Source organism: Myotis yumanensis, unplaced genomic scaffold, assembly GCF_028538775.1.
Source record: "Myotis yumanensis isolate MYYU_CA2020_CCGP unplaced genomic scaffold, mMyoYum1.0.hap1 SCAF_7, whole genome shotgun sequence".
NCBI classification, from domain to species: domain Eukaryota; kingdom Metazoa; phylum Chordata; class Mammalia; order Chiroptera; family Vespertilionidae; genus Myotis; species Myotis yumanensis.
In genome coordinates, this window is record NW_027223758.1 from 80,623,372 (window position 1) to 80,650,068 (window position 26,697).

At 46.3% G+C, this 26,697-nt stretch overlaps 1 protein-coding gene across 2 annotated transcripts in view; it reads left to right on the top strand.

Annotated features, from left to right (window-relative positions):
* The first annotated feature begins 10,167 nt into the window (after positions 1-10,167).
* The window catches only part of SETBP1 (SET binding protein 1), a 347,277-nt gene continuing 330,747 nt past the window's right edge, over positions 10,168-26,697 (top strand). Inside the window, exon 1 of one of the 2 annotated variants that reach the window (XM_070421073.1) lies at positions 10,168-10,768. The gene's annotated coding sequence lies outside the window, so the exon portion shown is untranslated. Of the gene's footprint in view, positions 10,769-26,478; positions 26,567-26,697 lie in introns of those variants that run through there. The other variant, XM_070421074.1, reaches the window with a different exon arrangement.

Consider the following 26,697-nt stretch of genomic DNA (forward strand, 5'->3'; position numbering starts at 1 on the left):
GTAAGAGAAAATATTTGTATCTGTATAAGTGATGCAATAATTTTGAATTTTCCCAGTTAATGGATTTTCTTTTATTTACTGTTCAAGCTAGTTGTTAAAAGCTTGACCTTGAATAGAAACTGATTCCTAATATAAATAAAATTGTCTGTACAATGTATAAAGACCTTTTTAACAACGTCTCTCACCCTGCCTCCGCAATTCTTCTGCTGGTGTCTTTGCTTCTCTACAATACACATTGATTTCCACATAAAAGTTCAGCCCTACTCCAGGCATCAAAGCAATCTGATTTAAGGAAAAACTTAAGTAGGTCTCTTTATTCTCCCTTTGAGCCGACAGGATGATGCTTAGAACCTGGTCTTTGTGCGAGTAATACTGGAGCAGCCTGACATGCTGAATATTTGGCTTCCTGGCAGGTTAGTCTATTTTTGTTCTAACCATTGGACTAACTCATTGCTCCCTAGGGCCTTCATTCTGACCACCAGGTCCCTCCACCTGAATTTTGGAGTCTGAGATACCTTCTTGGACCCCACTACTCTATAGTGTGATCAGAGGTCTCCACTTCTGTTTTAATCACTATTGTGACCATAATTTCTAATGGCTGGACTTGCTCTGTATCCCTTTGCCAGGTCTGGGTTCTTGCCTTACTCTGACAATCTCTTCCTTCTCCCAGGCCATGAACAAGTCTCTCAGATGCTACCTGCAGTTTTAACTGCCTTGGCTTTACTATCACTATGTTCTGCATACCTTCAGCACACCTATGAACTTATCTTTGACCCTTTATCGCAGTGGTGACTAAACAATGATATCACTGTTGGAAGCTTGCCTTGTCTATATGACTGATCCACTGCTCTCAGAGGGCTTTACCCCCAGAATCTGCCACACCCTCTGAACTGATATAGTACTGAGCTCTGACCCTTTTCACACCTGCCCTGCATAACTTGTAAATATATGAATCCTTAGGTAGATATAATTGCCTTTTATAGTCTTGTGTTCTACACTGCAGAAAAGGCTTAGTCATCATTTCCATAGGGAGGTGCCCTTATTTGAAGAATAGAATTATATAAACAAACCAACATTTTATTTTATGCACTAAGGTTCAACAAAATTAAATCTCATTAATTTGTTTATTTTATTTCTCCTTTGTTCTTTCAAATGTGGGCATATAGGTTTGAGATCATTGAAGTATGTATCACAACCATATGCAGGTTACCCCAGTGGTTAAAGCATTAGATGCAATCCATATAATAAAAGGTTAATATGCAAATTGACCAAAGGGTGGAATGACTGGTCCCTATTACATGCACTGACCACCAGGGGACAGATGCTCAATGCAGGAGCTGCCTCCTGGTGGTCTGTGTGCTCCCACAGGGGGAGCTCTGCTCAGCCAAAAGCTGGGCTCATGGCTAGGAAGCGCAGCTGCGGTGGCGGGAGCCTTTCCCTCCTCTGTGGCAACACTAAGGATGTCCAACTGACAGCTTAGGCCCATGGGGAGGGACCTAAGCCATCAGTCGGACATCCCCCAAGGGCTCCCGGACTGCAAGAGGGTGCAGGTGGAGCTGAGGGGACCCCCCCTCCCCGAGGGCACGAATTTCATGCGCTGGGCCTCTAGTATAGTAATAATCTTCAATGGTGATGTATCACCAAAAGCAGAATTTTGAGTGACCTAAAGAAATGAGAGTTCATATAGAACAGAGAGAAAATAGTCTAGATAGGCAAGCTGAGATGGAAACCAGTCCCTGTTGCTTATTTGTCATCTTATGTATCAGCCACTGTCCTCAGTAATTTACCCATGCTATCTCATTTATTGAGAGAAGAATTTGACTGTTAAGAAATTGAGGACTAGAGTTGAAATGCTTACACACACACATCTAATTTAATTGATTGAAGAAAATTTCAGAGCCTTTAGACATTTTTGCTGCACATTAGTTTCTTCTAATTTTAAATAGTGGAGATTGATTGCAGGTAACATAATTAATTATGGGTACCCATACTGTTGTCTGTAAGGGCACTCCTTTACTTACAATACCATGTGAGATCCAGAAGCTGATGAACTTGGTAAAATTAACTGAGGATATGGATAAGCAAAGATGCAAATTATTGGATTGGTCATCATTTCTGATTGAGTGGAGAATCATGTTCAATCAATTTCCCTACAGACCTGGAACTAGTGATTGTGAGCTCCTGTCTGGATTGAGGGTGTCTCCCAGGCTAGGAGAGTATCTTACCCTTCTTTATACTGTCCATAATGCCTCTCGTGCCCTGTACCCAATGGCTTCCAATATGGAGGGATGGATGGATTCTACATTTTTCACTATAAATATATGACATTGCATAATTGATTTTGTCTTACAAGAATTTTTTGTCAATGATTTTAATAATATTCCATACATAAGTTTATACTTACAGCTACTGTTAACCTCTCAAAATATTTTTCTTTTACTTTTTTCTCTAATACATTTTTTACTATCGGTTATTCAACAATAAAACAATTGCTGAGAGAATATTGGTCTGTGAAGCATTCAACCCCATTTTCTTTCCTTTGAATCACAATTTGGTATAAAAATTGACAAACAAAAATATATACCAGATTGTTTTATCAAAGAGAACATGTCCAGATATCCTTGTTTTGAAAGCCCATTGGGGTGACCATTTGATGAACTTCCTGGTTTTCAGTTCTCATTATCCTAATCTGAGCTGTTCTGCAAGGGCACTAAGGCCCAGCCTCTGGGTGGAAAGAGAAAGGCTCTGGAAACTGCAATTCATTGTGTTGGTTTCTAAACCTGGCTTTGTCAGCTGCATAAAAATGCGGGGAAGTGAGTTGATCTTTCTGGTTCTCAGTTTTCTCTCATCTTCAAAACGAATTGCTTGGTCCAAATGATCTCTCACACACATGCCAGCTCTATAATTTGAAGTTTCAAAGTTGCTGTGATTCATTTAGTTAAGAAGGCAGAAGTCAACAAGCTCATTCAGTACATCCTAAACCCCTGATATAAGGAGTATCCAGGTGCCTCTGTGCTGCTCCCTGGGGAGGCAGTGCTGCCTTTGAGAGGCTGGGCGGGGGGCTCTGGAGTCAGGCTTTTAACCCCAGTTCTACTACCTACTGGCTGTGTAATATTGAATAATTTGTCTCAGCTTCCTCAGCTGGTTCCATTTCATGTCCCTTATGCTGGATCACTTGCCACTGGGTTAAACCAAATGACACTTTTGAAGATCTACATAGTGTCAGGATCCATAGTGCTATATGTGATAGGTGCCTTGACACGAATAGCTTAACTATTAAGAGACAAAGGATGCCTCTATAGATTCCAATCCCAGAGTCTGGATAAACCCATTGACTAAGAAACAGGGTTCAAATTAATATTTTCCCATGACCATAACACACACACACACACACCTATGTATATGCTGTGTATTTCCTATATTCTTATAGCATCTAACATAATCTTGCCCACATAGATGCTTTTCATACATTTCATTATCTAACAACACCTAATCCTCACTTAAGCCCTAAAGAGTTGATGCTGCCTTTGTCATTTTTCAGAGGAAGAAGCCAAGTTCACAGAAGAAGCTTGCCACATCTTCCTCAGAGTGAGTCAAACCCAAAACTGTCCAACGTCAAAGCCTGCATTCTTCTCACATCTCAAGATGTCCACAGTGTTAGAAATGTGTAAGTTTGCTGACAGTTTAGCTCTTCATCCTACACACCCCTAGAGTGCCAGTCCAGCCCCTGCCCCATCATAGACACATCCCCGTAATCCTCCTGGACAAAGGATTAAGGCCCAAGGGTCACATGTGCACCAGCCTCTTAACCTCAGTCCTGGCTGCCATGAGTGCTCCCCTTGATGTACTGGAAGGCAACAAGATTTTGGATAAGAAAATGGAATCACAAAGAAATTGCAGCTGAGGCTGTCATGGAGGGTAGGGGAAACAAAAGTCAGATGCATGCCAAAGTTGGGAAGGAGCGAACCCAAGCATCTTGGGGAGGAAAATCTGTCCCTGAGGAAATGGAACAGACAGACAGAGAGAAGCATAGGCAAAAGTCAGGGAGATTGGAGAGGGAGAAGGACCAGGAGCTGCCTGGCACTTCCCGTTCCCCTGAGGCATGGTTATGCTTCCCATATCTGCCTTCCATGAGGCTCCTCTGTTCTTTTTCAATACCCCCCCTCCCCCGCCTTGTTTAAATAAGCCATCCCTACAACTCCTTTCTGCGCATACCTCTGCCTGTCAAAGCCCAGGTAGGTAGGTTCCTGGGGAAATGAAGAGCCTTTATCTCCCCCTGGTATTCCTCTGCAATCTCCTTCTGGATCCTGTGCCATGCACAGTGATATAAACATAAACTCCCATACCTGGGTACCTAAAGCTCAGTTAAGAATTGGAAGCAGTCCAGATCGTGCTGGGGATTTGGGGCTTGGAGCTATGGTGACAAAAATATCTGCCAGGGAGCCAGGAAATGAAAACCCAGAAGAATGCTCCTCTCCACACCTTGCTGCCTTTCAGGTATGGAAAGCTGCTGTCTTAGAGCATCTGTACCAGGAACCATGTGCCAAGAAATCTTCCTTTAGTGAATTTCTTTCAGCCAGGAAGGCAAAGGTTCCAAAACTACAATTCAGTCATTGTCAGACCTGGAATTCCCTTCCTGGGACGATTACATTTTGCTCCTGCTTAGCTCCTTGTTGCTTAGCAACCACAGTAGCATCAGGGGAAGCCACCAGAGAGAAGAGCCCTTCCCAAAGTGGGGCTGGGATGGGAATCATCAAGAGTGGAAATTACCTTCTCACTTCCTAGAGAGAGGATGATACCGTCTGTACCTAAGAGATAAGATAGAGGTGGTAGAATTAGGATGCATCTGGAGATAGTCATTTAAATGTCCACATCATATTTAATCATGAAAACCAGTATTCAAACAGAATTAGTTTACTTTGCAATATAAATTAATATCTAATATTTCCTACAAGTTTCACTCTGAGGGATTCTTTGGGTCATGATGATGGTTCTCAGTTTATTGAGGAGGAAACTGAGGTAGAGGGGGCTAATAATGTGCTCAGCTTCACCCAGCCCTTTAATGGCAGAGAAGGACTAGAATCCAAGTCTATCATTGTCTATCGCTCCATTGTCTATTGATTGGTTGGTTTATCATTCATTCATTCATTCATTCATTCATGATATAGGATCGATGTTCACGTACTATGCACAGATAGGCATGGTGGTGTCAAAATGCTAAAGTTTAAAATTAACCACTGCTCCAAACTCATCTCCATCCCCAAAACCTCAGCTGACTGGGGCTGGTTATGCCCTCCAGAGCAGAGGCAAGCGAACTAATCACTGTTTTTCCTGATGTCTTTCTTACATCTAAAGACAGTTTTCACATCCCACTCCAATTGTTCACAGTATGCTCTTACTGTTCTATTGGGACTCTCTTCTGTCTTAGAATTAAAAAAATGGAGAGAACTCTATAGCTGGCTTGCTCCTTAGAAGACTTTAGATTACCCTTCCTTTCTCAGAAGAGGGGTCTGAGGGTCAGAGAGATGAGAGATTATACTTGCCAAATAAGCTTAAAATCAAGTCTCCTTAACAGACTGGGATGTGATCTTTTCATTGAGTCATTGGAGCATACTCCCAATATCTACATTTCCAGAATTACCCCCAAACTCCACATCTGGCCCAATATCACTTTGCAGTTCACTGTGGTTATCACCTCCTTTGGTTAGCTACACCTTCTATTAATGCTACCTCAGCTAAGATTGTAGGAGCTTTCCAAGTATCTTGATCCATTGTCAGGGCACACCCTTTTTATTGAATCAGTGATTCTCAATCATTTGCATATCAGAAGCACCCAGGGCATTTTGTTTTGTTTGTTAATCCTCACTAAAGGAAATTTTTTCCATTTTTTTTTTAAAGAGTGGAAGGAAGGGAGGGTGGAGGGGAGAGAGAAAAACATCCATGTGAGAGAGACACATTAACTGATTGCCTCCCACACTCCTCCCTCAACCCCCCACCCAACAGGGCCAGGGATTGAATCTGCAACCCAGGTACATGCCCTTGACTGGGAATTTAACCCACCAGCCTTAGATGTGTGGGCCAATGCTCTAACCACTATCACCGGCCAGGGCGAGGGCATTTATTATTAAGACCAATAAAATCAAGATAGGTCCCAAGCAACAGTAATTTCTGATTTACAATGTGTGCTGAGAAGCACTACGTTAGATAACACTACCTCATTTTCCAAAAAGGGGAGAATCAATATTGTATTTAAACCCAAGAAATGTGTATGTGTGTATGTATATGGGGTGGTGGGGTGACTGGCTCTGAGTATTTGATTATATTACTTGACCTCGACTTCTTATAAAAGAAAAATGTGTGGGTTTGACTCATTTCTTTCAGCTCTGTAGCTCAGAGATGTGAAAATGACATGATCTACCCTTGCACTTAGAACCATATCTTGCTTGCATATATGCCCTTTATCTGGCCCTCAGATTATGGGAATGAATGATCTTACAGAGCTTTGCCGTATCTGGTATGAGGTCTGGTGTAAGCTGGGGAGGGGTTCCGTGATGACAATTTTACAGGTTAGACACAGGGATGTCTAGAACACAGAGCCATAGCCCAACTGGCAGAAAGTCAGTTATTTGGTAATATCAGAGGAAGCTTTATTTGGGCCCACATTTATTGATATTTTCTATGCAGACACAGCCCAATTCTTAATAGCTTTAATTTTGGTTGGAGAAAACATCTTATAGGGGAAAAATAATGTATAGGTGTACAAAGCAGAAAGGAAATGTGTATGTTAAATAGATAATAAATGTGCCGAAAGTCTAAAGAAATATGATTTCTGACCTCACCCTCCTCCTATCATTTCTGCATCTGTGCTCCATACACTTTGTAAATATCTCCTTTCTGGCATTTCCATGCATTGGATGTATCTCGAAGTTTCATGCCAGTCTACCCCACTTGGTTGTGAATTCTGAGTTTGTATCTCTAGTTGCTACCATAGTCCATGCTAGATAATGATTTGTTGAGTAATTGCAAAATGCTGATTTTGGAGATTGTGCAGGATTAAGAGATGTATGTTGTGTGCATGCCCATCAGCGGCTCAAATGGTCCTTTTATTTTCTCAAGGGCCCTGGGGCCCTAGGAAAAGGTATCTTAAACTTGCATGGTACTGATTTTCAGGCAACTTCTTAACTAGTTTCAGACTTTCTGTGTTTCAGGATCTAGTTCTCAGATAACCAGAGAGTGGCCTACTTGGGAAAGAAGGTAACAATTCCTCTGCCCATCAGCTAGGATTTGAAAACAGGTCCAGTTCTTTAAGTAGACATTTCATTCAGGGATGGGGCTTCAATTTTCAGGAATCCTTTATTATTATATTACTAGAGGCCCAATGCATGAAATTTGTGCAAGAGTAGGCCTTCCTTCCCCCAGCTGCCGGCATTGGCTTCCCTCTGGCCCCAGCTTCATCGGGAAGGACATCCGGAATGATGTCCGGAATACATTCGGTCTAATTAGAATATTACCCTTTTATTATTATAGACTAGAGACCTGGTGCATGAATTTGTGCATGGGTGGGGTCCAGCCAGCACACCTCGATCAGGATGGGGGGGCCGATCGGGGGTGGGGCTGGGGAGAGGGACCGTGGGCAGTTGGCCAGCTGGCCCTGCCCCCTGGTTGAACTCCCAGTTGTCCAGGTCGAGGGGACAATTTGCATATTAGCCTTTTATTATATAGGATCATATATTTAAATGAAAATACGTGTAATACATTATATGTAACATGTAGATGTATATGCATATATGTATATATGTATATTATATATAGATATATAAAACTAAGAGTGAAAGGGTTCTCGCTTTTCTTCCCCTTCACTTTCCTCCCATCATTTAAAGATGGTCTATGTGTAAGGAAAGAACATTGGATGAGACATCAAAGACATGGAGTCTTTTCATGGCTTTGCTTTAACTTTGTGACTCTGGGCAGTTTATTGCATCTCTTTCCTCAGCCTTAGGGTGATGGGTTTGACTAGGTCGTATCTCAGATAAACTTTTGCTGCTCTATTATTCTGTAGATTTACCAACTATTATAGTAACTTAAAAATATCCTCACCTGAGTACATATTCTTATTGATTTTGAGAGAGAGAAATGGGTTGCCTCCCAAAGGCACACTGACCAGGGATCACACCCTCAACCTTTTGGTGTATGGGACAATACTCCAACTAACTGAGCCATCCCCCGAGGACTATAGCAACATTTAAATAAGGCATGTGCTTCTCTGAGTTGCTCTTCAAAGAAACACAATACAGGAAGACCTAGGGCATATGCGGAGGTTATGGAAGGGAAAGGACTTGAGTAACAGGCAGTCACATGCTCCTGGGCAAAGCCTTCTGATTTCTGAGGCTCACTTTTTCAATTTGGAAAGTGTAGGAAGTGGCCCACATGCCATCTTAGGCCTCTGTGGGCTTTGGTATAGAGATCTAGGTGCACAGGGACATGGGCAAAGGTCAGCTAATTGCAGAGAATGATTGTTTTGACACTGTGTCAAAACAATTGATCTCTACTTCTATCATCAACTCATATGCCCTGATAATATTTCCATTTCAGGATCACTTTCCTGCTAATAACAATAATCCGATATAAAGGGTAGCAGAAGACTTAATGAAATTCGGCTTTAACAGAGGTCTTGCAATGATGAATAACAGAAGAAATGTTTGTGGCCAATCAGAACATTCCTCTTGGGGGGATGGGGGTGGAAGGGAGGTTACCTGGATCAGAGGGGAGTGAATTACCTATTCAGAATCATACTGAACCCCATCCAGAACATGGGCCAGAATGGGAGTTGAGGGGTCTTCCAACCCAGTCTCCCTTGCCTACTTCACTGCAGCATTTCTATGAAAAGTGTGAGGAGTGAACAAGCTCAATGGCAGAACTCAAAGGAGCAGCCAACCGAGGCCGGCAGTGGCTGACGTGGTTGTGAGGGGCTCTCCCCCATCACTACCAAATCATTCCCCAAACCAGATGTCCAAAAACTCTCCCATAAAACGTGACAGTCAAGAGTCCTCTCGGAATCAATGTGCTGAGAAAACTCTACCCAAAGTCTTTAGGCAAAACCGCCTGCAAACCTTGTGGAATCCACACCCGTCCTATATTGTCCTATAATGTAGACATGTCCCCGAGGAGTTCCGTTCCTCAGTTGTGGATACAGATACCCAAATACAGATGCCCAAAGAGATTAAAGAATCACTAGGGTTTTTATGAACTGAAGACATTCTGTCTCATCCTTTCCACCACCCGAACAGGGATCTGCTTGCCAGTTAGCATTTGTCATCTCTCTGTGTCTCTCCCCTAATCAAGTATCCAATTTTTGTGAATAACGAGAAAATGCACATAAGCATCTAAATGCATACATGTAGCTTAACAAAAAATAAACCCCTGAAAGTGAAATGTAATTACCAGGTTACAAAAAAAAAAATGTACCCAGGTTGCAGAGCCTATCACATCTCGCGCCTCCCCCCAAACACTGCCCCTGTTGTGTCAGATAGTGGCAGTGTTGAGCCCGGGAACGGACGCCGAGCCCGCGGCGGTCCCCGCGGCCTCCCCGTCTCCGCGGCTGACTCCGGAGCGCAGCAGCCGCTGGGCCGCGCGGGCGCTGGGGAGCGGGAGGGGCTCGAGGGGCGGCCAGGGGGTCCCCAAGCGGCCTCCACGAACTGTTTTCCTCCTCCCCCGGCCAGAGCCCCGTTCCCTCCAATTGATCGAAATTCACCGAAAATCCGAGAGAGGGAGGGTGAGGGAGAGGTCTCTCATTACTGGCTGCGCCTCCTGGGGCTGGAGCGGGGGAAGCGGCCCCCCGGTTGGCGGGGCGAACTGTGTTGGGTCTCCCGCGCCCCCCTCCCAGCAGATCGCAGGGTGGCGGTCCCCGCTGGGCTCCGCCGCGCGGCCGCCGCGATCCTCCCCCTCCCCCGCCCGCACCCTCCCCCTTCCTTTCACTAGGACTCCGGGACTCGGGAGAGGGCGCGGGAGGCGGCACACGGGCCCGACCCCACTCCAGCGCTCGCCGGGGGCGCGGGCGGGCGGCGAGGGGACGCGGCGGGGGCGCGGGGCGGGCGCGGCCATGGAGCGGCGGCGGCGGCGGCGGCGGCAGCACTAGCGACCGCGGGCGGACCGGCGAGCGGGCGAGCGGGCGGGCGGGCAGGGCCGATCGGCCCCGCGGACCGGACTGCACAGCTCAGCAAAAGCGCCCTCGCCCTCCGCGCGCCTCCTCCTGCGAGCCCGAAGCCGGGAACATTTTTTTTAAAGCTCCAATCCGCCTTTGAAGAAAAGGAAAAGCATTAGCATTGATCGGAGAGACGGGATTCTACATCGCTGTAATTTTTTTTTTTTTTTTGGCTTCTGCTAAAATTCGCCAGCTCGCCACGCGCCCGTGGCGAGTGTGTGCGAGTGTGTGCGTGCGGCTGTGTGTGAATGTGATTACTCCAGGACTCCTCGGGCTCCGGAGACGCCATTTTCCCCCTTGATATCTCTCTCCGTGCACCGGCGAGCGGCGGAGGCGGCCGCGCCGGGCGGGAAGCGCGGGGCCGGCCGGGGCGCCTGCCGCCGCCTCCGCGCGCCCGGGGGCTCCCGCGCCCCCCGAGCGAGGGCGGCCGGCCCGCGGCTCGCCGTTTGACAGATGCTCGTCGCCATGGAGTTACCTCAGCGGCACCTTTGGGGGCTCGGGCGAGCGACCGGAGCCGGGATCTGAGCGAGCGCGGTGGCCAGCGGAGCCGGAGCCGCCGGGACATGGGTGAGCACGCGCGCGGCGACCTCGGCCCGGGAGCCCCGCGCCCCGGCTCCCGCCGCGCCGCGGGGCCCCGCACGTCGGGGGCCGGGGCGGTGTGTGTGCCCTGCATGCAAAACTTAACGTCGCCTCCTCGCCCAGGCTTTGACTTCGCACCGGGGCGGGAAGGGGAAAAGGGGGCCGAGGGGGCGGGTGGCGGGTCCCGGCGAGGCTGCCGAGGATGAGCGCGATGCCGGCCCGCTCGCGGGTGGGCAGCGATGCCGGCTCCTTTGGAGTGGCCCGTTTGGTGGCGGCGATGGTGGAAGCATTGGGCTGGAGGGCTGCGAGCTTATTGAGTTTCGCCTAATCTGATCCCCTCCCCCGCCTTTTGCACCCTCCCTCAGTCCTGCCAGGGCTGGCTGGTTTGGTGTTGGTGGAGTGGACTTGGAGGGGGAGGGAGGAGGGAAAGGGGTGGAAAGGCGGCAGGATTTTTTTTTTTTTTCTCTCTCTCTCTCTTTGTAACTTGCAGGTTAAGTGGAGCTAGAGAGCTACGTTGTAACCTAGTTGGATTTTTTTGGGGGGGAAATGTATCAGAATCTAACGAGTCCTTAATAGAAAGAAGAACAGGGAAGAAGTGGTCCAGCCAGCGAAGGTTGGTGTGTGCTTGTGTTGTGGCTCTGTGTTAGTCTTTCTCCTAAAATCTTAATCAATGGATCCCAGTCTCTTTCTTGTGCTCTCCGCTTTGGGGACTTCGAAAAGACAGGAATTCCCTTAAAAGCAGAGGAATGGAATGCCTTTTTTGAAAGCACGCATTGTGTGTGTTTCTGGAGGAACCGTGGGCTTGGGAATTAAGGGCAGGCTTCCCCCGTTCGGTGGTTTCCAGTGGGAAATCACTCCGGAAAGGGATCCCTTCAATATCGATTTATTGTTTTTGTCTTTCAAACCATGATCTCTTTGATTAAGATACTGCCTGAGAGAAGTTCCACAGAGACAAAGTCAGGTGAACTGGACCGGGCAGGTCTTTAGCAAGATGGTGATAACGGGGATGCTGTTTTTGGTGTCTGTTTGTGTTGGAAGCATTGTTGGGTAATAGCAATTTGTGATCGGTAGAGCATGCTGCTTCTAAAAAAATGAGTAACTGCCCAAATGCTGCCTTCCAGTTCCCCTCCCCACACACTACAAGCACCCCTTCTCTCCTGACCCATACTGATTACAACAATTCTGAAATCGGATCCAACTGGAAATATTTTCTTTGGAGGTCAGAAAGTTGTGCAATTGGAAGTGGGAGATGAGGCTAGAGGTCCTGGAAGTGTGGGGAGGGGGTTCTTATTGCCCCCCTGATGCTGCGTTTATTCTTTATGTGTTGTCTGTGTGGGTTCTGAGGGTGTGTATGTTGGTCTAAAAGGACTGTTGAGGGAAGGATTTCCGATTTGTTTCCGCTTCAAATCAACTGTCCTGATAATCTCATGGTTGATGCCTAATACTAAAAGGCCAATTTGTGTGTGTCTTTATCCCTGCAGACGCTCTCCTCCAGAAGGGCAATTTATTCTGGAATTCTACAGCAGCTATTTTTACTTCGTAACTCTACCTACTCCCCCCTCCCCCGCCCCCCAATCCATCACCTTTTAACCCCCTCAAGTTTGGTTGGAGTCCATGGTCTTTAAGGAAATACTAATATTACTTATTTTTTCTTACATGATTTTTCATTCTTTTCCTTTACTCTTCATCCTGTTTTTCTCCTTTTCTTGTAGATTTGTACAAACAAAAACAAAACAAAACAAAAAAACCCACCCCAAAACTAAACTTCATAAAGTAGCTGTCACCAAAACTATCTGGCAGTTCAGCCCCATTTCTGACCTTCCTTTAGTTCACGCCAGTAAATTGGATGTGCCCCACCTGAACTCATCTTCATCTGCAAACGTGTGTGTGTGTGTGTGTGTGTGTGTGTGTGTGTGAGAGAGAGAGAGAGAGTTGTGTGTGTGTGTGTGTGTGTGTGTGTGTGTGTGTGTGTTGGGGGCAGGAGTGGGTCTAGAAGGGAGATGTGGAGAGGAAGGGTAGTGTCTGTGCAGGCCACATCTGCACCTCGGGGCCAGACCTGGATAGTCTGGGAGAGTTTCCTTTGCACACCCCAGTTAGATGTTGTCTGGCAGGGATGGGGAGGCGGGGCCAACTGGCCAGGAGGCTTGTAAGGGAGGAGAAAGTTGTGGCACTTTGCATGTAGCCAGTTTACAATCCCGGGCCACTGTTTCCCCCTTCTGCTTTCTGTGGCTTCCACCTTCCCAAGACTCCCTGAGGGAGGCAGACTCTCTTTGGCTCTGCCCTGGCAATCCCAAGTTTCAGGACCAAGCCTAAGATGCTGTGTTTTCTTCCTCCCTACTTAAAGGAGTTGCCTGCTAGGAGAGAAGGGCATTACGCCAGATCAAAAGAGTGTGCCTGATCCAGAGTCTTCGCAAACCTCAGGGAATATAGGCTGAGAGTTTATGAAGACCAGGTCCTCTGAAAGTGCTTTGTTGCACACCATCTCCCCTCCCCCCATTAATAAAAAAATGTCTTAGTCTTGGGAAGTTGAATTGGTGTTAGAGCTGGGCTGCGAGAGCTGCTTGCCTCTCTAGTAACCCGAGCTGGGCTGGGGGGAGGAGGTGGTGAGTGAATGCAATCCCAGGCCAGAGGAGGGAAACCAACTGACTTGTCTCTCTTAGCGGGGAAAATAGATGTGTCACTGGAATAAACAAACTGGAAGTGGGGGAGGGGAAGGCTTGGAGTCAACAGAAGGCCCAGTGGCTGAGAAGCAGGGGTGTGGGTTAGGAAGGGGCCACTTCTAGCTTGGGAGAAAATATCGACTGCCTTATATGTTCATGAATGGGCTAGACAAGTGAGGGGTGTAATCCGATCTTTTGTGTGTTAACATCAGAATGTTACATAGGAAGGCGCTGTTGGCAGACTCGGTTGAACTTCACACAGAGGAAGCCTGGGGGTATCCCTGAGTGAACCAAGGAGCCCGTCTGCCACGAGGGCTTCTGGTCCTCTGCTTGTATTATTCATGGCCAGCTACTTGGTAAATTACTTGACCTAAAAGACGGTTGGAGGGAAAGAGAAAATAAGTGCATGGAATCTCTGTAGAATTTAGTTGAAAATGGTCAGTGGGGAGAGGCAGGAGGCAGGAGTTTGCTGAAGAAGAAATACATAGGCAGGCACTTCTCCTTGGATTCCCAATTCTGTCTCTGCTGTTCTCTTGACCTTCAATTCCATCTGGGGCTGAATCAATACTTGTCTGGCACAAAAATGCACCTTCAGAGGAAGAGAGATTTTCGGACTGGTCATTGTTTGCAGTTGTACTTCAGCCTCACTCTGAAGCGTCTTTATCCCATGCAACAGGAGGAAGATGAGAAGTAGCGAGATGGATGGGACATCCCTTCTGGATTTCCGAGGAGACACAGAAACTTGGCCGGGCCTCAGCCTCCCAGAATGCCAGTTTTTCCCCTTGGAGACTTGAAGTTTTAATTGAAACCAGAAAGCTATTGAAGGCAGACCCAGCCAATGAAACCTTGTTTTCTCTGCTGCTCAGGAATGGGAAATAAATAATGTTTTGCTGATGGCATTTCAAGTTGCTTCAGTTCTGCTCCTGCCAGAAGAACGGAGTAAATTATTATTAACACATTAGCATTGTCAGGAGTTGCAGTGCCTTAAAAATCGTATGATGTCATTGAGTTTGCTCAGAGACCCACTGTGTGGGACAGTTCGGGTGGGGTGGGGTGGGGGTTTAGGAGGCTGCTCTTGTCCCAGAGAGCTGCCCTGAAAAAAAAAAAACCACACGAAACCTCATAGAGTTCTTGCCATAGGTCACCATGTTTGGTCCTTGGGTTCCTGTGAAGAATGGAACAAAACAATTCACTTCCATTCCTGTGCAGTGGCATATTAAGAAACTGAGTGAGCTTCCCCAAATGTTTTGGGCCAGGATTAGGCAAGGAGCATTATCGTCGTGCATATTGCCTTAGGTTTGGGCCTCTTTTAGAGCAATTTCTAAAGGCGACCTGGTGTTCCACACACTCTTCATAACGTGGTGGACACTTTGGGCAGCCAAACGCTTGATTGGTGCAGAAAATTAAACATCCAGATAGCCACAGAGTACTTCATAGAAAGTGCCTTCCTCCATTCTTGTTTGGTTCTGTCTTCATTTCCATGTTCACTTAGCCTTCTATTAGATTCTGAGGCCTCCTTGGACATATAGCAAGTTTGGGGGCAGTATAAAGTTTGGGGGGAACTGATCACCTTAGTTAGACGACTGAGCCTAAGTTAGTGGTCCTTACAGTTTTAAAAGTCCAGAGGGAATCTGTGTCCCTTTTCAGAGTTGGTCCTCTCCCCCTCCCACTCCCCCATCCTTAGAGGGTGCCTTCTAAGGTTAAGGAAATGTTATGTTTTTAACGGCCTTTTGTTTAGAAACCCACACTTGACTTCCCATCCAGTTCAGAGCAAATGATGCCAAGGGTCTAATGAAGAAGGTGACCAGGCCCAAAGTCCACAGGACCCCTGGGAGGAAGGGTTCTGATTGGCAGATGCATGATGCTCCAGTGAGCTGTCCCCAGGTATGCCTGTTCCCTTGCTAGGGAGGAACAGGAATGAATGGTGAGCAGATAAGTGTTTTGGAACTTTGCCAGCTTGGAAAACTGTTTCCCTAACCCAACTTATTGTTTTCTCTAAAAAATACTCCCTTTCATATGCATGGCACTTTGCCCTTTTCAAAGATATCTTCACATCCTAATTCCCTCTTGATTCTCCGAAGGAGGGAGACCAGATAAGCATTTTATCCTCATTCAGATGAGGCAGTTGATACAGTGGCTTGCGTAAATGACACAGGTTGGTGGCTGACCTGGGACCAGAGGACTGTGTGATAAAGTGTGAAGAGCATCCCACCTGATATGACAAATTTGCTTCGGATCCTATCCTCTTACTTCCCAGCTAAATGACTCGCCCTCCCCCACAAATATTGAACCTCTTTGTGCCTCAGTAACCTAATCAGTAAAATAGGGATAAGATGCTTACCCTGTCTACTTCACAGGGGTTGTGAGGATTAAACAATGCCAGCTAATTTCTGTAATTGGACTCTGAGAGGATTTCCATGCTGCCTCCTGGATACTGTCCTGAGATCGTTGTCACCATAGCACAGAGATTAATAACCCCTTGGTATGGCCAAAAATGCCTACACGGGCCCCTTATGTTCTAAGACAGTCAGGGAATAGTTGTTTTCTGTTCTTGAGTTGACTCAGTTGAATTTTTGAATGCTTCCTATGCTCAAAGAGAAGAGGGTATGAGGGGGAGGGTCCCTCTCAGGGGGCTACAGTGGCTGAGCTGTGACATTCGGGACAGAAGTTTTAGCCTCTGTAAAGAATGGAACTTATAACAGGATTACCTGTGTCCCAGCAAACCCAGTGATTTCTCTAGAATTGGGAAAGGGCTTCACAGTCCAGTTGTTCCCTCCTTTTTTTTTTTTAATTGATTTTTAGGGAGAGGAAAGGGGAGAGAGAGAAACACTGAGGTGAGAGAGAAACATAGATCTTTGCCTCCCTCTCGCTTCCTGACCAGGAAATTGAACCCACCACCTTTTGGTGTACAGGATGATGCTCCAACCAACTGAGCCAAGCTGGCCAAGGGCTGTTCCCTAACTCTTAACCCTCTTTCTCTTTCCTGTGATTCCTGGCGCCGCCCCAGGCACCTGGCGTTGTTCTTGAGTGAACCCCATTTTACACAACACACGCAGGCCTTTGCTCCCATCAGACTGGCTTCCTTGCTGTCCCGGGGCACTGTGTGCACAGGTCTCCTCCACACCTCAGCTGGTTCTGCTTCACCACCTCCTCTGGGAAGGGGTCCTGATTGGGCCCATCTGGCTAGCACTGCTACCTCTTAGGACAGCAGACCAGTTCTCAGCTCCACCCCCAGGCTGCAGAGCACTTCTGGTCTGAAGCTCTAGCCTCTGCAGTGGGTTGTGCTGCTTCTTCTGTTTATTGTCACTACCTCCCCAGGCTGTGGGTCCCTGAAGAGAGGGACCGAGTTTGCCCTAGGGCACCCTGCCCCTTCGAATGAACCAGTGACTCCTGGTGCATGAGTGAGTCACAGAACTGATGTGAAGGTAGAATGTTCAAAGTGAATGCTGTTTAAGGTGAGCTTGGCTCGTGCTCCCTGAGAAGGCGCACATTGAGGACCTCTTAGACAAAGTGAGTAATAGCCACTTGCGTCAATGGCTTTTGTACTTCTGGCAGTCTTTCAGGGCCAATCGCCCACTCTCAGTTTCTCCCTCAGAGCCTAAGAGTTGATGATGTTTTACCACATGTACATCCTACCGGTCACTCATTCATCGAATCATCAAATATTTATTAAGTGCCTACTAGAGTCTCATCGTCACAATAGCACATACAGCTCTTGACTTTCTCTGAAAATGCCAATTGCATTTCTTGTCCACCACACTCATTTTGGCACTTAACTATGCAATCTTGTCTGTTACTCAAGTCCAAGTGCTTCCCCGCTCCTGGGTGACGGCGCGAGGCTGGCCGCAAGGGAAAAGGAGACCGAGCAGAGAAGCACTCAGAGCGGAAAGTTCCAGGGAAAGGTTCCTGAGAGGCAGGCCACAGGCTGGGCTGGCTGGCCACTGGCATTTGATGTGGGACAAGTTACATTGCCTTGTCACTCCTATCACAGTAAAGTGAAAGAGTTGGGCTTACTATGAAATTCTGCAGTTCTGCAGCTAGACGTGTCCCAGGAAAGTTCAAGCTTTCTTAAAGCTCAGAGTTCCTCAGTCCCCTGTGATGGCAGCCCAACTCCCATGCAGACCAACCCAAAGGGTTGGCACACTTTGCTAAGTGTTTACTGTGGGGAAGTAGGTTATAGAAGGGGGAATGGGACCAGTTAGAACTAGAGAACCAGATGTGGAGGGCAGGTTGGGAGAGGAGGGATGGTGAGCTGTGGGAAGAAACACCATAGTGAATAGTGTGGAAGGAAGACAAAAATGGACTCTCTGCATCTCTTGTAAACTGGTCCTCTTCGGTGAAATAACTTAGTCGAGACAAGGGAGATGAGGCAGACAAAGGAGCTTCTGGAAAATCTAAACTCTCTTCTCTCTCTGGGCTTTGCTCCTGCTTCTGGTGCCCAGGAGGCATCTGGAATCTCTGCTGTGGGTACTTCATGACTTCATGGATCTAGGAAGCTGGGTATTATTATTATTATTATTTTAGAGTTCATTGGGCACGAAGACTGGGGCCATGCCTGTGCTCCCTGAGGTGTCTTCTCGATCCCCACAGCAGAGCCTGCCCTGCCATGGCCTGTGTTCAGTCACTACCATTGAGTTAGTTTGCATGCATTTTGAGACCCACAGTTTGTCCAATGCCAGAGAGAAGCCTCTGTGCTTTGGGTTGAGCTGGGATCAGGAAAGTTGGGCTCTGACCTGAGGCCCTGTGAACATTCAGCCGGAGTCCTGACCCACGTAGGAACACACTGGTGGGATACTGAGGAAGATGGAAGTTCTGCAAGCTACTGAGATGTTGCAGTTGCTTTTATCCTAGGGGTAGAGAAACAATAGCATGGGACACTATTAGCCTAACTGAGTGAGAAGCAGTGTCTTCATTATTTCTCCCCTCGGCCAAAGATGTGCAGCTCTACCATGGAAAGAACTGCTTGGGGTTTGAACCTGGAGCTGGAAAGATGTGGAGACGGGAGAGGCTGAATTTGATGAGTCCAGCACAGCAGCCCCACCCAACACGCTCATCAGAAGTGTTGGCACTGTTGTTCTGCTTGTAGCAAAATAATGAAATCTGGGTGGCAAGTCCCCTTGCAGTTGTTGGTGGCTGTGTCTGTGACCTATTGTTATTTGAACAATGAGAGCTTTGATTTTTTTACAAGTATTGATTAATAATGGTGGCTAAAAAGGATGATTTGATGTGAAAGCCCTGTGGGCCTCCTTTCTGCTCATTATTTTGTACTCTAGAGCTCGATTACAGTCGGTTTTTTGATCCTCAAATATTTATTAAAGTCTCAGCATTGCAGCCCATGTGAGCCATTGCTTCTGGCGCTGTTGGCGGGAAAGGTCTGGTATGAGAGGGGACTTTTGCCTCTGGAGAGTGGACAGAGTGTCTGGAGAGACATGCTTAACTCGGATGGAAAGCAGCCCGCAGCCGAGTGCGAGCATGTTTTGAGTGGAAGTATGCTATTTGTGTGATCAGGGCCGAGGCGTAGTCCAGGGAAGCTTTGAGGAGGATGTCATTTGTGGTTTGATGGTGGAACTGGAACACAGGGACATTCTTGGTGGCAGAGTAGCTTTCACACTGGAGCAGGGATGGGACAAAGTTTGAATGTGAATTTGGAATTGCCCCACGAAAGGAATGCTGATCACCAGCATGCACTGCAGCTGGCAGGAGCAAGGCAGCCTGAGGATGAAGGTCCCGCTGGCTGACATTGACGGGCTGGCCACCCATAGCAGGCAACTTGGTGGTCTGAGGTCTTCTGGCTACAGTGTGAAGGACAAAACCCAGGGCCCTTTAAATTGGACCCAATCTAGCTGTTCAGAGTTGTCGTTCAAACTCACCAACTCTTCAACCCTCTGGTTCAGCAAACTTTGTTTGCTCATTGGCATTTAAGCATGAGTATGACCAGACTCTGCTGGGTGCTGTGTGGATCCCCAAAATGGAGAGAACCTTGTCTCTGCTCTTAATCTAGCAGAAGACACCATAAGAACCCAGGAAAACCAGTGGGGGAACAGCAGTGGCGGTCATAGTCTGGGGCTAAGTAACAACTCCAGTGAGAGCATAGGGAAGGCCAGCACCTCCAGCAACTGGACATATAAGGAAAGCTTCAAGGGGGAGGTGGGCTTGGGCTGAAGTCTTGAATAATGGAACTGTGAGGAGAGCAGCAGGGGAGATGTTCATGTTGAGAAGGTAGAGGCAGAAAGGAGACCACTTCCCAGAGACCAGGGCTTTGTGGAATGTCGGGCAGCAAGACCAATGGGATGGGATCCTGTGGGGAACAGGCCAAGGCTACATCTCCCCTGACCTGAGACGGGAACCATGGCTGATGTTTTCAGAGTGTATGGAGCACAAGGGTGCTCTAGTCAGAGAATTTTCATCCCTACCACACCTGAGAGAACCCTAACATCTGACTGTCCTGCCCACCCCTGCTCTCGTCAGCCACCAAATCTTCAGTCTGGGTTCAAAAGAGTTCTCTTTAGATCAAAACCCAAAAATACATATAAGCATTCAGAATGAGTGATACTCCTCTCTGGGAGCTTAGTGTGTAATTGAAGAAAGACATGCACAACTTTCAGTAAACGCGATATGGAAATGGCAGTTCAAGGTGCTGAATAAGAAATTTAAGAGGATGGAGATGGAGCTACTATTTGTTTAGCTCTCTGGGATGCCTAACATCTCTTCTGTGGCAGAAGCACAAACTTGTCAGATTAATCTTTATGTTCAATTGACAACAAGCAAAGCAGTTGCTGAATCAGATGGTTGAGAAATCGAGGAATTTGAATTAAGACTGAACATCAGGGCATGGAGTCAAAAATTAGAAGGCCCAGAAAGAAAGACTATAGAATTTATTATCGGTTTAATTATTCAGTTTAGTCACTGCCTTCAGGGAAGCCTGTCATTTTCATCCCCACTGGACTAAAGGCACGGTGGAAGACTGGAACTTAAATGACTGCTAATTCTGGGTATTTAAAGACAGATGCCATTGTGGGTTCAAAGGAAAGCAAATGACATTTGGAGTCAGACAGAACTACCTCTGTCATTTCAAAAAATTTCTCACCTTAATTTTTCCTATCTGTAAGGTAGGTCCATCTCAGGGTTAGTTCAAATAATAATCTTAAAGCCATTGTATACTAGATGCCTGTTAAATGTTAGAATCATTTCTTTACCTTGTGGATCTCTCCACTCTGCTTGCACAGGACACACTATGATCACAGTTTCTTCTTACAGGTCTACCCTGAGATATTTAACCTACCTAGGTGCCATTCTGTATATGTTATTTGCTTTTCCTTATAAGATTCTGAGAAGACATTAGGAGGGCAGAGAAGAAACCTGTTGCCCAGAGGGTTTAGTGATGTGGCAAGTCATTGGCAAACTGGTTTTGGAGCTCCCTTCTGCAGATGCAGTTGAAAGTGTTGGGTTAAAAGCTGGCATCACTGTGTTTTAGAGACATCAGATGTCAGTAAAAGCACAGGCTTTGGGTTATATAGACTTGGATTTGATTGTGGATCTGGCATCGGTTGTGTGTGCCCGTGAGCAAACTGTTAGCCTCCCTGGACCATGATTTCACATCTGTGGAATGAGCACAGGTCTCCTGCATCACAGGGTTGCTGTCCCGATGACACAGATGATGTCTTTAAAGGCCATTGGTTGTGTCTAACTCCACCTCGCACTGCAGCTGAGTACCTCCATTGACTGCACGGAGAAATGGCAGCCTTGAATAGCTCAGACCTGTAGACTTGAGGATTGGCCCAGCCCGGTCTTCAGAGATGATTCCCCAAGTGCCCAAGACCAGGGCTCGTTCTGTTGTGTTATTGGTTCCCTAGGAGGCATTGTTTTTGCAGCTATTGCTGGAACTGTTGGTGAATAGATAGTGTGCCCAGCCTCAGGCTTCAGAAGCTTGATTCTGTTTTGCTCCCTATTGTGGAGAACCCGAGCACAGGGTCTGATTCTTGGTTTTGTGTGACACTCAGCCAGGAAGAGCTGCAGAGCCAGTAAAATCTATAAAGAGGTGGAAGGTACTGACACTCCTTGAGGGGGCTCTGTTGAGGATGTGAAGCTCAGCACCAGAGACTGACAGAGCTAGAGGAAGCCCCAGAATCCACTGCATCATACCCCACATTCTACACATGAAGATGGTGAGACCCAGGGAGAAAAAGGAACCTGCCCAAGGCCACCCAGCTCCAAATGGCAGGGCAGGGAATTGAGTCTGAATTCAATGACTGAACTCAAGTCTTATTTCCTCTATGAAACAAACTGGGAATGAGGGGGAAAGCAATACTCCAGCAATGTCAAAATACTGAAGTTAGCAGGTACATATTAATCTACTGTATGTACTTCCTATTGTAGAGGGAAATGGAGAAGGCTGGTCTCTAGCCCCATCCCTCAGGCTTTACTTGGGATCTGCGAAGAGAAGGCAGCATTTAGCCAAATGCTAGCATGGATGATACAGACTATGGTAGTAAATCAAACTTTCCCCACATTTTGAAGATGCAGTAAGGTGATTCTCAACAGGTTCTTTCATAAATATCTTATTTAATCTTCAATTACTTTTCAAAACAGCCTTGAGGTAGGATTATTACCCAATTTCCAAATGAAATTGAATAGTTTAAATATATTTTCCAAGAACACAATTACCAAATAAAAAAGAAAGGCTAAGTCATCCAAACCTATGACATCAAAGTAGTGCTCCTTCCGTTCTTCTTTTCAAGGAGATTCATGGCTTGGACACTTTCAGTTGTGTTCATTGTGCTCTTAACTGTGGTAAAGGCTTTTGTAAAACCCAGCCCCTTCCTTCATGGAAGTCCTGATCTGGTGGGAGAGATAAAAAAGTAAATGGAATATTGCAATACAGTTTGCCAAATGCTTTCATAGCAGAATGCCCAGGGAAGCTTGATTAAGACCATCTGTGAGTATGAGTGTGAGTGTGTGTGTCTATGTGTGCACATGAGCATGGGTGAGTGCACGTATGCACATGTGTATTCACAAGGGGAAAGGAATAGAAAAGGAAGATCCAGCCAGTCTTCATGAAGGAAGTGAAACTTGACCCAGTTCTTGAAGGATGACTTGGAGGTAACCAAGTGAAGAAAGGAGAAAGGGCAGACCAGCCAGAGGAAGTAGTAGGGTTGATGAAATGATGCCAATCAGTGGGACTTGGGGGAGCCCAGGCTCAGGAGAAGCTGCTTGGGGAATGTAGGGAGTGCAGTCATCAGGGATAACAGCCTGGAGGAGGTGAACTGTGATCAAGAAGGTGCCACCCAGGTGTGGAGTATGAAAAAAGCCAGGAGTCTGAGCCTCATTCTTTGCTGTAGGCCATTGGTGTGTTTGCAGGGTCAGAGAACTGTGCTGCAGAGCTGCTTTTGCCCTTGCTGATTGAGAGCTAGGGAAGAGTTGGGTCACTTGATCGATTTATCAGTGTTTATGGAGCATTTCCTCTGGGTGTTTCTGCAGCAGGAAGGGTTTCAGAGGCCCATCATTCAGAGTCATGGGAACCTGAGTCAAATGGCACCTGGCTGGCCTTTGACACAGCCTCTCATTCAACATGCACTCAGCGAATAATTTGGAGTGTTGCTCCATGGGGCAGGAGCTGTGCCAGGCTCCGGGATTTCGGTGATGAGCCAAACAGACACAGCTTCTACCCTTAGCACTTACCTTCTAATGGGGTAGGCAGAGTTGAAACCAAGAGTGGCACATGCATTCATTAAAAAATGTAGTAAGTGCTAGGAAAGAAAATCCTGTGTAATAAAGGCACAAAGCAGGGAGTTCTGATCTGCATTATGAAGCCCAGGGAAGTGCAGTTTGACCTGAGCCTGAGCAATGAAGAGGCATTAACTCAAGGGAACAGGAAGAGGATTTCAGATACATGCAAAGTACCCCAAGTCAGGAAGCTACTTCTGACTCCCCACTGAAATACCTTAGAAGACATGCTGAAAGGTGGATGCTCAATCACCCCCAAAGCCAAAGTCAAACCATCTATTGCCAGAATCTGAGGTGGGATTCTTCTAACTATAGGGCGATGAGCCTAGGTTGGAAATACAATTGCTTCCCTGTCTGTAGTCAGGTAGGCTCACACTCCATCCTTTTGTACCCTTTGCCCCTTAGGAGCCGAAACTCATAATTTGTGTCAGCCAGAAAAATAGGTAGTCATCAGGTCTACTGCATGGGCAACATTAATAAAACAACTGAAGATGGTCTCTTCCCCAACATCATTATATGTATTCTCAAAGTCTACAGCTCTCAGAAAACAAATGGGCAAGATTAGAGGACAGAGATTTGCAAGGAGAAGAGGGACATTGACTTCTGAGCAGAGAAGTTTCCTGGAATAAAGCTCTGAGACACAGACATAAAGAGTCTTTGTGGATTCCAGCCTTTCAGAGTTGAAAGAATATGGCAGAAGGATCCCCTCTTAGTCTAGCAGAACAATAGTAGATAGGTGTATATTGTCCATTTGCTCAACACCCTATTCTCTAGATTTTTTTAAAGCCCTGGTTTAAGTTTGGTGATTTCTGTGGTGTAAACATTCTTACCATGGACAGTTTGCAAGCTACCATCTCGACACCTCTGATGTGGAGTGAGGAAGAGTCTCACATAGTAGGCTCTCAGGAACTCCCAGGTCTGGCTTCCACATACCACTGTCACTGTTCAGTAGGAACTGAGGTGATCAGAAGATTAACAGTAACAGCTCTGAGAGGAGGACTTGACTGGCTTTGAGATGGAAGGAAGAATCAAAAGCAGACCTGTGCTTTTCCTGTAGACCAAGACTACCCTGCATGACTCTCTTTATTAAAGCATGAGTAAAAATAAAGAATCCAACTTGAAACCCTAGGGGGGAAAACACTCAAAATATGGTAAGAGAAACAGTATCAGGATAATTATTTACTGCAAGAACAAAATAAGAATTTTAGAAAGCTACCAGACATCCACAATGGGAAGAAGCATGACACTGGTGGAAAAAAAGCATAAAGTAATGAAGAAGGAGTGTTCTGAGGTGGAAAGGTATCAAAATCAGCTGAAAGGAGGATGAAAAAGGAAAGAAGGATTGCAGGGATACAAAAATGTGTAATAGCAGAATTAAAAATCTGTAGTCAATAAAGGCAAAGGGAGGTGTGAAATTGAATTAAATTGATATTATGGAGGCTAGATTAGGGTAAACTCTCCCACAATGAAAAATAAAGAAATAAACATAGTGAAAGAGAGAATGAGAGAAATAGAGAACAGTGTTGAGAGTTCTAAACTAAGAGTATAGGACAAATTTAGAAAGAAGTCAGGTCCATTGAATAATGAAAAGAATAAATTGAAGGGAACTTCCTAAAGTAGAAAGAACCTGCATCTACATATCCAAAAAGCTTGTGTTTCAGCAAAAATAAAAGGAGCAAGAGCCACACTACACTCACTTTGCCATTAATAAAATTCTATTATAATGAAAACATAACTTCAAGGATAAAGTTAAAAAAAAGTTGCCTACAAAGGAAACAAAACCAGGCTGGCCTCCCTTGTCTCTATTACTTCAGATACGAGAAGACATTCTTCAGAGTTTTGAGAGGAAAGGTTCTGACCTGAGGATTATGTAGTCAGCCAGTGTCTTCTACATGTAAAGATGAAAGAAGTGCCTGACCTTATGGGGATTTGCAGAATATGGAGCTGAGATAGGGCTCAGGATGAAGAACTCTGGAGGAGTTTGGGAAAGGTCAAGATTGAGGCTGTGGGCCTTCCTATATTTGTGACTATTTGCCTTTAAGACCTTATGAGGTACATGCATTATTTAAAATTTCTTTTTTTTATAAGGAGCATATAGTTCCATTAAAAAAGAAGGTGAAAACCTTAACCTAATGAAGAAGATCATGAAGATGTTTCTTTTCCATTTTGTTGATGAGACACTGAGGCTGAGTGAGGGCTCCTAAGTGCCTGACCTAGGTCCAGAATCCAAATTTTTTGACTCCTGTTACCTATGTCAAGGGCTCTCTCAGTTCCACCATGGAAAGCAGGGTGAGGACAGCCCATGTGCACCCTGGGAAAGAAGTGGATGGAAGAGGTGGATGGATGGTGCCAGGAAGCCCAGACTGGGTTGGTTTATTCATTTATTAATTCAGTCAGCCAACATTTCTTGAGTGTTCACTGGAATTGCATGTATGAATACAATGCAACTGATGCCTATTCTTAAGAGACTAAGAGTAAAAATGTAAGGGGCAAATACCTTTAAACACAGAATAATAGTGCTCTATGGTCAAGGCAGTTGATGGCATTGGTGCGCAGGCTGGGTAAAGCCTAAGCATCATAACCACCAGGAGGGTTTGGTAAAAGCCATGGAGCTGGGCCCCATCCTGGAGCCCTGATTGGTAGGCATGCAGGGCTCAAGAATTTGCATTTCCTCTAAACTCTGGAATTAGTTAAGAGTTCCCAGGGCTGCAGGTAGAGAATGGTTTGTAGACTAGGTAAATTATTCCATCCTTCAGATTTGAAGTGGGGAGAGGGTGTACTTTTAGAGAGTCATTTGGGTTATGGTTCCCTTGTCCCTCAGAAAAATAATTATGTAGGTTACACTATCCAATTTGGAGTGTGTATAGGTCTGTGGATAAAATTACAAAATTTTGAGTATGGAAGATTCCTTGGTCCCACTCCATTCATTGCTGAGATAAGTATGGAGGATGGGACTCCAAGTGGCTGTGAATGGGAGAGCCAGGAGTAGAGGCGAAGTTTCTGGACTCCTATCCCAGTGTTCTTTCCAAGTATATCACCACCTTCTCCTTCTAGCCCCTCTGTTCCCCTGGGACCTCCTGGGCAGTTATTTCCTAAGCAATTTCATTGTTCTATGCCCTGCCACGAAGTCCTGCAGGCAGCTATGGTAGGGTTAACTTGGGTAGGACTGGAGGCCTGAGCCAAGTACAGAGTGTCCATTGTGCACCCGCCCCCTCTGGAGGAGTTGCTGACTGCTGGAATGTGACAAGGCAAAACGTTTTCACCTTGCTGCAGCTTCCCCTTCCCGTGAGTGTGAGTCATTGAGCGCCTGTGCACACACCACCTTGGCAGGGGCGCACCCAAGACCACGCGCAGTTGTCTCCCAGACTCACCAACAAATCCAACTGTGACTTTGGGGTGGCAGGTACGTGCTGGGAAAAGGCAAAAGGAGAACGACAGCTTTGTGTGCTGGTGAAGTAAACAGACAGGTTAGGTTTCTCTGCCCTTTGCTTTTGAAAGCTTCTTTTTATTTTCCCAAGGTGAGGGGTGCGTGTG